Source organism: Nelumbo lutea, chromosome 8 (genome assembly GCF_056320005.1).
Source record: "Nelumbo lutea isolate HS-2025 chromosome 8, American lotus-T2T, whole genome shotgun sequence".
Taxonomy (NCBI): Eukaryota; Viridiplantae; Streptophyta; class Magnoliopsida; order Proteales; family Nelumbonaceae; genus Nelumbo; species Nelumbo lutea.
The window spans coordinates 47573914-47584819 of record NC_142691.1 but is presented as its reverse complement, the minus strand read 5'-3'; positions in this window follow the sequence as shown (position 1 = coordinate 47584819).

The following is a 10906-nucleotide window of genomic DNA, read 5'->3' as shown; positions in this document are numbered from 1 at the left end:
CATGACTAATTAAAAATTATATAAAAAGAGAATTTCAATTGTGTGGTTCTTAATGCAATTGTAAGTTCATAATCAGAGACAAATCAAGCTTGAATTCGTGTTAATACACAATTAAGGACAAAATTATATTCTAAAATGTGGTGTTTAATTAGAGTGAAAATTAAAAGCTTCACCACTAAATCCTTCAAAATTTGGATTTAACTAAGGGGGTGATCTAACAACATGAGTGTTTTTGTTACATTCTTGAACAGTGTTTTTGTTTTAAAAAGCAAAAATAATTCGTTTTGTTTCACAAAAACAATACATGCATGTTTTTGAAACCATCAGAATAATGCTCTCAAACTTGAAACAAATTTTATAGTATAAAAATTATATGATTTATAGAGAATGATATTAAATAACCAGATAAAGGCATGTTCTTTAAGCCAGAAATTCAAGAACATGCATTTTTTTATTTCTATTTTAAAAGCAACAAACGCATATATAACCAAGAACATGTTTTCTTTGTTTTTTAAGAACCAATTTATTTTCAAACCACCAGCTGGTTTTGTTTCATTTTTTCAAACTTGCAACGGGAAATTAATATAATTCACATTGGAGAACACCCCCTAATAATAAGCAAACCAAGGTTTTTAAAACCGAATCGGACAATGAACCAGTCAGGGCAGACCATTATGATAAAAAAATAAAAAAAATAAAAAAGTTCAAAACCGTTGGACAGTTCGACCACCCGGGTCAGCAATTTGCTGACCAAATCAATAATTTTTGGTAAAATAACAATTTTAGGATAAAATGAACTGGTTCCCAATTTTTCCAGTCCAACCATCCGGTCAGGTCTGGTTTTGAAAACCATGAAATAAACTTATAACTGCTTTATTTATTCACTAGCTTCTTGATTACTAAGCCACTAACCTAACCCATATATAACTTTGTCAAAATTCAATTAAAGAAAAAAAAGAAAGAAAGAAAGAAAGAAAGAAAAAGGAAAAAAGAAAAACAAAGAAAAGCAGTGTCCTAAAGCTCACACCAAATTGTCTAATTGAAACAAGTGATTTGGTATGACAGGTGTGGGTCATGATCTAAAACTTAAGCTGACACCAAATTGAAAAAGTGGGTGTCAATTGAATCCATACTACTTGCACCCAAGATGCTAGTCATGTTAGGATACAAGACCATGAACAACACGTTTTGGGATGCGATGTTCAAAGTTGGGAAAATGATGTTGTTGCCCTTTTCTTCATGTATTTTCTCTTAAGGACTTGACATTTTCAAATGATCAAAACTTAAGAGAGACAAAGATAAAGGAGAAGAAAACTTCAAGTTCAATTCTCCTTTTGTTATTTTCTCTTAATATCCAAGCAATGAAAAAGTTACACCTACTCTTCATTCCTTTTCGTCTATGCATATTTTCTGCAACCAAATGCAATGTTATCACAATTGTACCTAAACAGGTTGGTCAAATATGCATTAGGTACTACTGAACCCTAAGTTAAACTGATTGGACATTTGAGTCAGACCTCAAAGTGGATGCTTTTCAATTATTTATCACATTAAATAACTAATGGGGTTAGTGAAATCCTACCTCACCAACTGAACTATTAATTCCTCTCTGTATGTTTGAGAATTTGTAGGATTAGGATTTTTCTCTATGTCTCTATGTGTGGTTTATTTATCTATCTCACCAAATACTAATAGACCTTAACATTCTTGATCTTCTTTAAATAAAAAAAAACATATATAAATAAGAGAATTTGTAGTCATTGGATTTATTTTTATGTCTCTATGTGTATGGTTTATTTGCCCATCTCAGTTGGCTTAAAAAAATAATTGTCCATCTCAGTGAGATGTCATGGATCACCTTCTTTTTGGCCCTAATTAATGATGAAATTTGTCACTTGGAAAGCAAGTGACTTGAGAAAAAATTAAGGCCCCGTTTGGTTTGCAGGAATAAGAGACTGGAATCAGTGTGCTTATTTGATCCGAGAAAAAATTTGGTGACATTTGTTCCACAAAATAATTTCAACCACTTGCAGCTGTGCGTTGAAAATATCTACCCATAAATAAAACATATAAGTAGGGAGATATTCTCAATACATGGTTGTAATTGGCTATGAGCATTGTAAACTATTTTACTATATAACTAATTTTCAGGCTTGGACCTAGGTTTTTGTTTTTATTTTGTTTTTTTTTTATTTCTTTTTGAAGGGCTACACAGTGGGCTAGCCCATCCCCCAATCCATTAACCCCCGCCCCACCCCCACCAGGTGCAGGCGAGATTCGATCCCAAGTCTCCACTACTATGGGCAGGTACCAACCAGCTGATTGGCACCTTGCCATATTTCAAATTTGTAGGCAAGGTGCTTAGGTATATATTTCAGGCTCATGACCTAGGGTTAAGTCCCTTAAAACGGAACGTGATCTGCTCTTCACATATGAGCGCTTCACAAGTACATCCACCATGCATTGGAAACATCTCCCGTAAATAATAACTTATAAATATGGGAGATGTTCCTAATGCATGATAGGATGTACGTGTGAGGTCGGTGTGAGGTGCCCTGTGTGAGGAGCAGATCCGGTCTCCACTCAAGCACAGTTGAGCCAGTTGGTTGGACTGGTCAACCCATCAGTCAGCCGTATTTCTGGATCTGTTTCATACCTGAACGCTTCACCTATGAAAAAGTGTTGATTCGAGTAATAACCCTTCACCTGGGTTAAACATTTATTCTCCTTTTATTTGTATTTTTAGCAATTTTCATCATTGATATGATAATAGTTTTCATTTTTCAAACTTATTTTTATTTAATATGATGAATTATATAATATTAGCAATACGTCTAATTTTTCTACATTTTTTCATAATTTTTTATGTTTTACTATTCGATTTATGAAGTCATGAATGGACTCATTTGACCTGCATCATAATGGGCCTATAATGAAGTATGTTGTACTTACTAATAAAAAGAGATTAACTTTTATGATATAAAAAAATTGCAATATAAATTAAACCAATGCATGGTCAAATTGGATTTTGATTTAGAAAGTAGTACAAATTAGGGATGCCAATGGGGTCAGGTCCATGTATCTAAACCTCGATAAGATAAAGTAGAGGGATGGTTTTGGAAAATGTTTAATTGGGTTTATAGAAAGAAAAATTTTAGTCAATGTTTTAAAAAGCCATTTTAGGATCAGAACTGCTTTGGCCACTAATTTTTGGGTCAGCGGTTCGATCATCCGGTTTGAATAGATAGCCAATTCCAATTTTAAAAATAATTAAACTAACAAAGGTCAAAACTGTTGTTTGGATAGACAGTTTGACCTCCATGTCAATGGGTTGCTAGCTAAGTCAACAGTTAGATCAGTCAGTTGCTTGAATTGTTTCCGGGCATAACAGTTCAACTATCTAGGTCAACAATGGTTCAAAAACAATAAATTTGGTTTGGAAAGGAGTGGAATACAAGAGTGGATGGAATTAAAACCCATTCTCACCTGAAATCAAAATTCTAGCCATGGCTCAAAGTATCAATTATTTTTCAAATTTCAGTTTCAAGATTGATTTTTTTTATATATATTATTTAATAAAAAAAGGGCTCATGAAGACACCTATAAACAGGTCTATCGGACACCTAAAGATATGATACAATACGCCATCATACTTTAAACCTTGGTTCTGGCAAAACAGGATCTGCTCCTCACAAATGGGCGCCTCACATGTATATCCACCGTGCATTAGAAACATCTCTTGTGAATAATAACTAAAAAGTATGGGAGATGTTCGCAATACATGGTAGGATGTGCATGTGAGGCGTCAGGTGTGAAGAGCAGATCCAGTCTCGGTTCTGGCATCTACTAGTTCTCTGTTTTCATTTTGTTTAAATTAAAAAAAAATGGAAAAAAGAAAAATAATGCCTAATTAAATTACTTAAATGATTTCTCATATTTCCTCTCAAACTTTTTAATACTATCAAGGGAATCAAAGGCTGAAATCCCATTTTGTCTAATCTAATATAATCTACATGTGGCCTAGATGCATGTCTACATGATATGTTAAAAGCAAGAAGATAAAGATATTCAATAATTCTATTTATTCTAAAAAGTTATCAATCTCTGAATAATGCATGAACATGTGAAGGTAATCATAATAAAAAAATTTAACAAAGGGAGACTAATTAACATGGAGCATGAACATGTAAGAATAATGTATGAGATTGATCATAAACATTACTAAATATACATCCACTGATCTAACATATAATAATAATAATAACTATCTAAATAAAATGAACAATACAACCCTAGCTTATTCACACATAAATGAGAATCAACTATCATGATGATAATTGGTGCTGTTAAGGATGGGCTGAGAGTAATAAGGTAAATTTGCTTCTTTAGTCAAAACCGTAGTGTCCAATCTTGAAAATAATAGAGCACACGTTAGAGGTCCTGGATGTTATCTCAGGGGTGGAGACTCTGACAGTCAAGTTAATTAAGTACGTATGAGGGCTCGGATGAGGTCCAAGGTGAGAGCTTAGACGAGGTTATCGAGAGCAATAGAACACATGTCAGAGGCCCCGAGTGTTATCCCAGGGGCGGAGAGTCCGATAGTCAAGTTAGTCAAGTAAGTATGAGGGTTCAGATGAGATATGAGGTGAGAGTTCAAACGAAATCACTCAAGAGCAAGAGAGCTAAAGAGTTGGAGCAAGCAAGATCCTTTACCTTGACAGGAGAACCTCTGTTTGTACTTGACTTTGCCCTGGGAGTGGTTGGAGGTAGTTGGCAACGGACGGCTAGGATTGCATCTAGCCGATGCCAAGTGGTGCCATCTTGGGCCCTGCCACATGCGCCTACATCAATAATCTCTACAAACATGGATAATTAGACAAAAACGCAACCAAATTGATCATCAAGCCAAATGGTTGATCATCAAAGTAAGAAAATGGTTTTATTCTAAGGTTTAAATGTCTCTCTTATGATTGGAATCGAAATTAAGCAAAGAAATGGTTGATGAAGAGAGAAATCGGGTCTGCAACTTCGGCATTGAGTTGTTTTGTTACTGTTGATTGGCCATCATGGCCTCTTTGAGAAGCTCCCACGATCACTACAAACTTCCTTTGAGAACGCAGTCTGTGAAGTATCCTTCATAATTCATATATCAGACTCTTGAATGGAAGTGATGGCTTCCTTCATAACTCTTATCTTGTAGAAAATTGCACCCAAAACACCCAACTTGTCCAATTCAGCAGATTATTACCCATCCCTCTTGGCATCATTGTTGTATAGGGAATGCCAATGTGGTGGGAATCATATTCATCATCCCCGATCCCGATTTTGAAACAAACCCCTGTCCTTGTCTCCGATTTCCATCAAGGATAAAAGTTACCCTCAATCCCCGAATTTCCATCAAAGACAGGTTCCTCGTGGGGACCCAAATCTCCAAATTTTGTAATTGAAATTATTTTTTGAAAAATAGATTTAGAAAATTTTAAATATATTTTAATATATAAATTATAATTAATATTTTCTTTTGGTGGAGTAAGGGTGAGCTACACAAGCCTGGGGTAGCTCTTCCCCATAAATAATATTTAATATATAATCAAAGTCCCTATCCCTCAGCCCTGACCTTAGCCCCATCAGGTCAAGGAGACTGAATACCTGATGGGGATGGGGAAAATTGTCATCCCTAATGTTGTATGCCCAATTCAAGCTTTCAACCCCTATTTATAGAGGGGTTTGATTTAGAACCATATAGACCTGGGTCCCATGAATCTGAACTCAATTACTTCAAGAGTCATTGGAAATTTCAAACCCAAAGAGGAGTTAATCGTGCAAAGGACTCAATCAGAGAAGGTTTTAAACCTCTTTAGTTCGATTAATGCTTAAAACAAGTTAATCGTGAAGAGGACTCAAACCGGCTATGGGTCAGGACTACCATGCAGCTGTACAAACAGTCACACATCTCACAATACAAGATGGCAATGTGTGACTGCAATTCAAGGCGGGTAGAGTGTGAGTAAAGAGTAGTGGGCAGGAAATCTGGTTTGCCTTGGAAGAGGAAAGATACATAATGCAAAATTCTTGACCGTTTTTTTGATGGTCAAGCAAAACTATGTAATTTGGTCTCAGTCCAAAGTTTGATTTCATTTAAAATTTACAAAAATATGCAAAAAAAAGTTAGTAATTTTCAGGTGGTCAAACAAAAATATACAATTTATTCCCTTCAGAAGGTACATGCTTGGAATATGTCCAAATGGTCTTAATAAGAAGTTCACCATTCCAAAGTCCCATTCAGTCCCAAGTATCTACAAATTGCATGCAAAATTATGTAAAATGCACAAACTATGCAAAATTATGCAAATTGTATGCACAATACATGTAAAGTAACAAATATAATGTGAGATATATGCAAATTACAAACAAAATATAAAATTGCATGTAAATATATGAAAAACATGTAAAAGGTACATGCAAAATGTGCAATTAATGAAAAAGTTTGGTTAAAATGGGGTGTCTACACTGAAACCCACCAAATGATTAGAATTAATCACATACATGGTAACATGGAGATTAGAAAAGTCTTACTAAAAACATTAAAATTAAAATTTAGTATAATGTTTTCAATGTTGGAAAAGTGAGATTTATATGTCAATTTAAAAGTGTAATATTTATGCTTTTGTACTTGATATTAATAGTAAATATGCACATGCATTGCATGTGTGGGAAATGCAAATGAAAATGATAATGGTTGTAGTGTCCAAATCTAAACCCATGCAACAAAGACAAGTAAAGAAAGCATGGTATTGTGGTGGATATATTGTCTTTCAAGTTATAGACCCAGTTTGAAATCTCCCAACTTGTTTATATTAATGTTCTCAACTTGTGGTTGAACCTGATAGTTGGATTGATTAGGGAGCGATTCGAGTCAAGCCGAGCTGAATACTTGGCTATTCGAGCTCGGCTTGCTCAAATTGTGTTAGGTTTGAGTTCGAGCTCGGTTTGACTCGAATTTGACTACAAGCCAAAATTTTTTAAAAAATAAAAATATACATATAAAAATATTTTTAATTTTACATACAAAAAATAATAATTATAAAAAATCTTTAGTATTATACATAAAAAATAAAAATATTATATATATAAAATATTATTTTATAAAATAAAAATTACTTATTATATATATTTATATATATGTGTATGTATACATACATATATATATATATAATAAAAAATATTTATTTATTACAATAGTATGGATTGAAAAGGGATGGAGTCAAATATATAAACTGATAAGCTTAGTAAAAAATAAATCAAATACTTAAACCGATTATCCAATGGTGGATTTTTTATTATATGAACATCTAGCATTGCAAGCAATGAAGACCCTACAGTCTGTCTTGCGGCCTTAGACCCAAAATGGTTTGATGGTTCTAAACTAATAAAGAGGAAATTGTTTCAAAACAAAATTGTTGAGTAAAACTTAAGTCACACTGGTTAAAGGAAAAGGAAAAAGAAAAATGCAAGGATTTTAGCTATTAATGTGAATTAATACATGATAATCAAACCATACTAAAAGGAAAAAAAAAATCTTAATTGGACTAAGGGTGGAGCTTCCTTACACTACAGAAACCTTCTATTTCTACTATGTGAAGGAATAATCTTGTAGTTGATCTAGAAAATCCACCAATTAGAAGACCCATCAGTGAAGTTACCATGATTTCAATTCATTTTTTTACTTACCAAAAAATATTCATTTTTTTAATATAAAGGCTGTCAATGAACGAAAGTCTATTTTGAGCTCCAAACTAAGTTGTAACATGAAAGATTCTTAGAAAATTCACTAAACAAACCTACTAGCATACCCTTTTCCATACTAAAATACCCATTAAATAAAATAAAATAAATTATATCAAAGAGATTTTAAAATTAATTTAGTATATATAAAAACCATTAGACTGAAAGCCAAATACAAAATGATTTGAAATAAAAATAATAAATCTAAATATATTAGAGATATCAACTAATTAACTAATTAATTACATAGCTTTTCCTAGAATTAGTTCAATACTACTGCCATATGTCACTTGTTATTTAGGATAAAAGCAATCTTGTTTCTCCTAATTTGTTTTTTATTCCCAAAGCTAGTAAAGAGCACTTGTATAAGAGAGACTTTCTTCAAGGGAAATATAAAAGAAAAAGGAAAAGGAGAAAATTCCTTTCATTAGGGAATCAAATAAGATAGAAAGATAGCAAAAACTCTTTTCAATTTTTTAGTTTAAATAAAAGAAAAAAATCAAAGGAAAGTTCAAATATGTTTAAGGAGATCAACTTGAAGTAATAGAGAACAGATGTTATGAAAAAACATGTAAAAAGGCTACAAAAAAAATGATCCAATACCACTCTCCCCTAGATGCCATCGTAAATGTGGTGTTTGGCAAGGTTTTTAAAACCGACCCGAACAACGAATCAATCGGGGGTCCAGTTCCCGGGTCAAATGGTTTGACTGTTCGAACCGAATGGATGGCCCATTTTGAAAAAAATTAAAAAATAAAAACTGGCTAATGCATTGAATAATTCGAACGGTTCAACTGCCTGGGTCAGCAGTATGCTGATCAAATCAACGGTTTTGGGGGAAATACTGGTTCTGGGGTAAAATGAAACTGGTCACCGGGTTTTTCTGGTCCAACCATCCGGTCTGGTCCGGTTTTGAAAACCATGGTGTTTGGTTCATCAGCTTGTGGAATGCTGGAAATGCCAAAAAATGGTATTTTTCCGTTTGGTATTGTACAAACTGAAAGACCAGAAAATGAACATGCAGAATGACCTAAAACAGCAAAAAAAATGGAAGTTTTAAATGAAACTTTTGATCTTTCCGCATTGAAAATAGCCTTTTCAACTATTTTCAACAGCCCAATAAACCACAACGCTTACCAAACAGTCCTGATCTTTAAAAACAAGACCCTAAAAGCTCAGTGTGTCTTCTCATCTACTAAGCTGTTAAAAGATTTACCTAAAAAGACTTGCCAAACACAACCAAAGTTTTCTATTCTGTTCAAGCTTCCACCATGGTTTAATATATCATTTGTTTTTATTTTTTATTTTTTATTATTATAAGTTATATTCTGAGTGTGTCTCCCCAAATTTCTCTCGAAGGAGATGCAAATTTTTTATCACTTTCTGTTGGTGGATTGACCATAACAAACCAGCCTGCTCTCTAGTTCGACCATGCTCTATTGATTTACCTATTGTGTTATGTGGTCTATAGCTCCTGGTTATAACCTCCTTCATGAAGATTTGATGATTTAATGGGTTTGATGCAATGGAATCAGGTTATTTGAGTGTTTTGTAAAGCTCTCCCATATCATCTTTAACTCTTAGCACTAGTGTTGTCAAACTTAATTAGATCAAAATAGAGAACCATTTTAATGACTAGGTCATATATCAACCTCTCAATCCATTTAAATAAGGGATTTTTAGCTTGCACTCCATCTCAGAATTTAGATTTGAACTGTAGACCTACAATAATTCAAATTTATGAAGGGATCCACCTATAACACCCATACCCAAATTGACATCAATTCCGAGTTGGCACCTACCTCCAACTGTATGGTGGAGCTAGGATTTCAGAAGTGAACTGAACGGTAAAAACCCCTTTAAATAAAGATTCAAAAAATAAAAAAATAAAAATTGTTCTAAATATTTTAGTTATTTTAAATTAAAATATGCTTAAAATGATAAATATTATAAGATATTACACATTTTTTCTCAAGAAACAAAATATTTAAAGCCAATAAAAAATAAACAAGACCATTAACCAATACGAAGCAACAAAATTCCAAAATAGTTTTCTTGGAGAAGTAATATTGCCTCTCTTGGAACCTTATTGATGGAATTGTAAGCATAGTAGTTTCCTTTATTAATATCCTCATTAGCAAAGAAGTCGGCACATTTGTTCCCTTCTCTTAATGTATGAGAAAAAGAAAGGTGCATAACAGCCGATGTTTCTCAATTTTCTAAAGGGATATAAGTTAGATGCTAAGGTTGGGGAATTTTTCCAAGGAGAATATCAATTTTACACATATAAATAGGATTTATTTGACTAAGGTTAATTTTATTTGGTCCCATTGTTGCTTCTACCTGAAACGTTTTGGATTGGTCAATACTAATTGGTGAGAAATACGTGTTATCACATCACATATAAGAGTCACTTCATCTAGAAAAATGATGTGTGATTATATATGTATGTATACATACATACATACATACATACATAAATACATGCATACATACATAAAAGGTTGGGCCTAAACACAAAACCTAGGCCCTAGCCTCAAAATTCCAGGCCAATTGATCTGGCTCAAGTACAACATTGATGATTTCTAATATATCTTTCTTTTAACTTTAGTCAATGGATTTAATCATTCTTGTTCTATAATAATATTTTTTTATTTATTTGAATTAATTAGACTAGTTTATTGAACCCAATCTTCAAATCTTGACCCTCTAAAATCATCTATTATCTATATTAATATGAACAATAATTGCTTAACAAAATTTTCATCAGTTCAACTCAGCCTTAATCTCAATTATTTGGAATCAGTTAAACAAATCTTGTCCTACTGTCCTCTTTTATCGGATTCACATCAGCACCCCACAATGCCCCACAGCACATCCCAACCACATGAATTGGGAACCTCCCGATGACAAATACCGGAGATATTCTTAATGTACGCTGAGATGTGCATGTGGGGTGTACGTTGATGTGATCTCTCCTCTATCTATCAAGAGTAGTCTGTCAAATAGTGTCTTAAATCATTTTCTACCACTTCAAAACCATGTTTTATTTGGTCTTTCCCTCCCTCTTTTAGACCCTTTTTACTTGCAAAATATATTCAATCACTAGTGTTGTCATTGG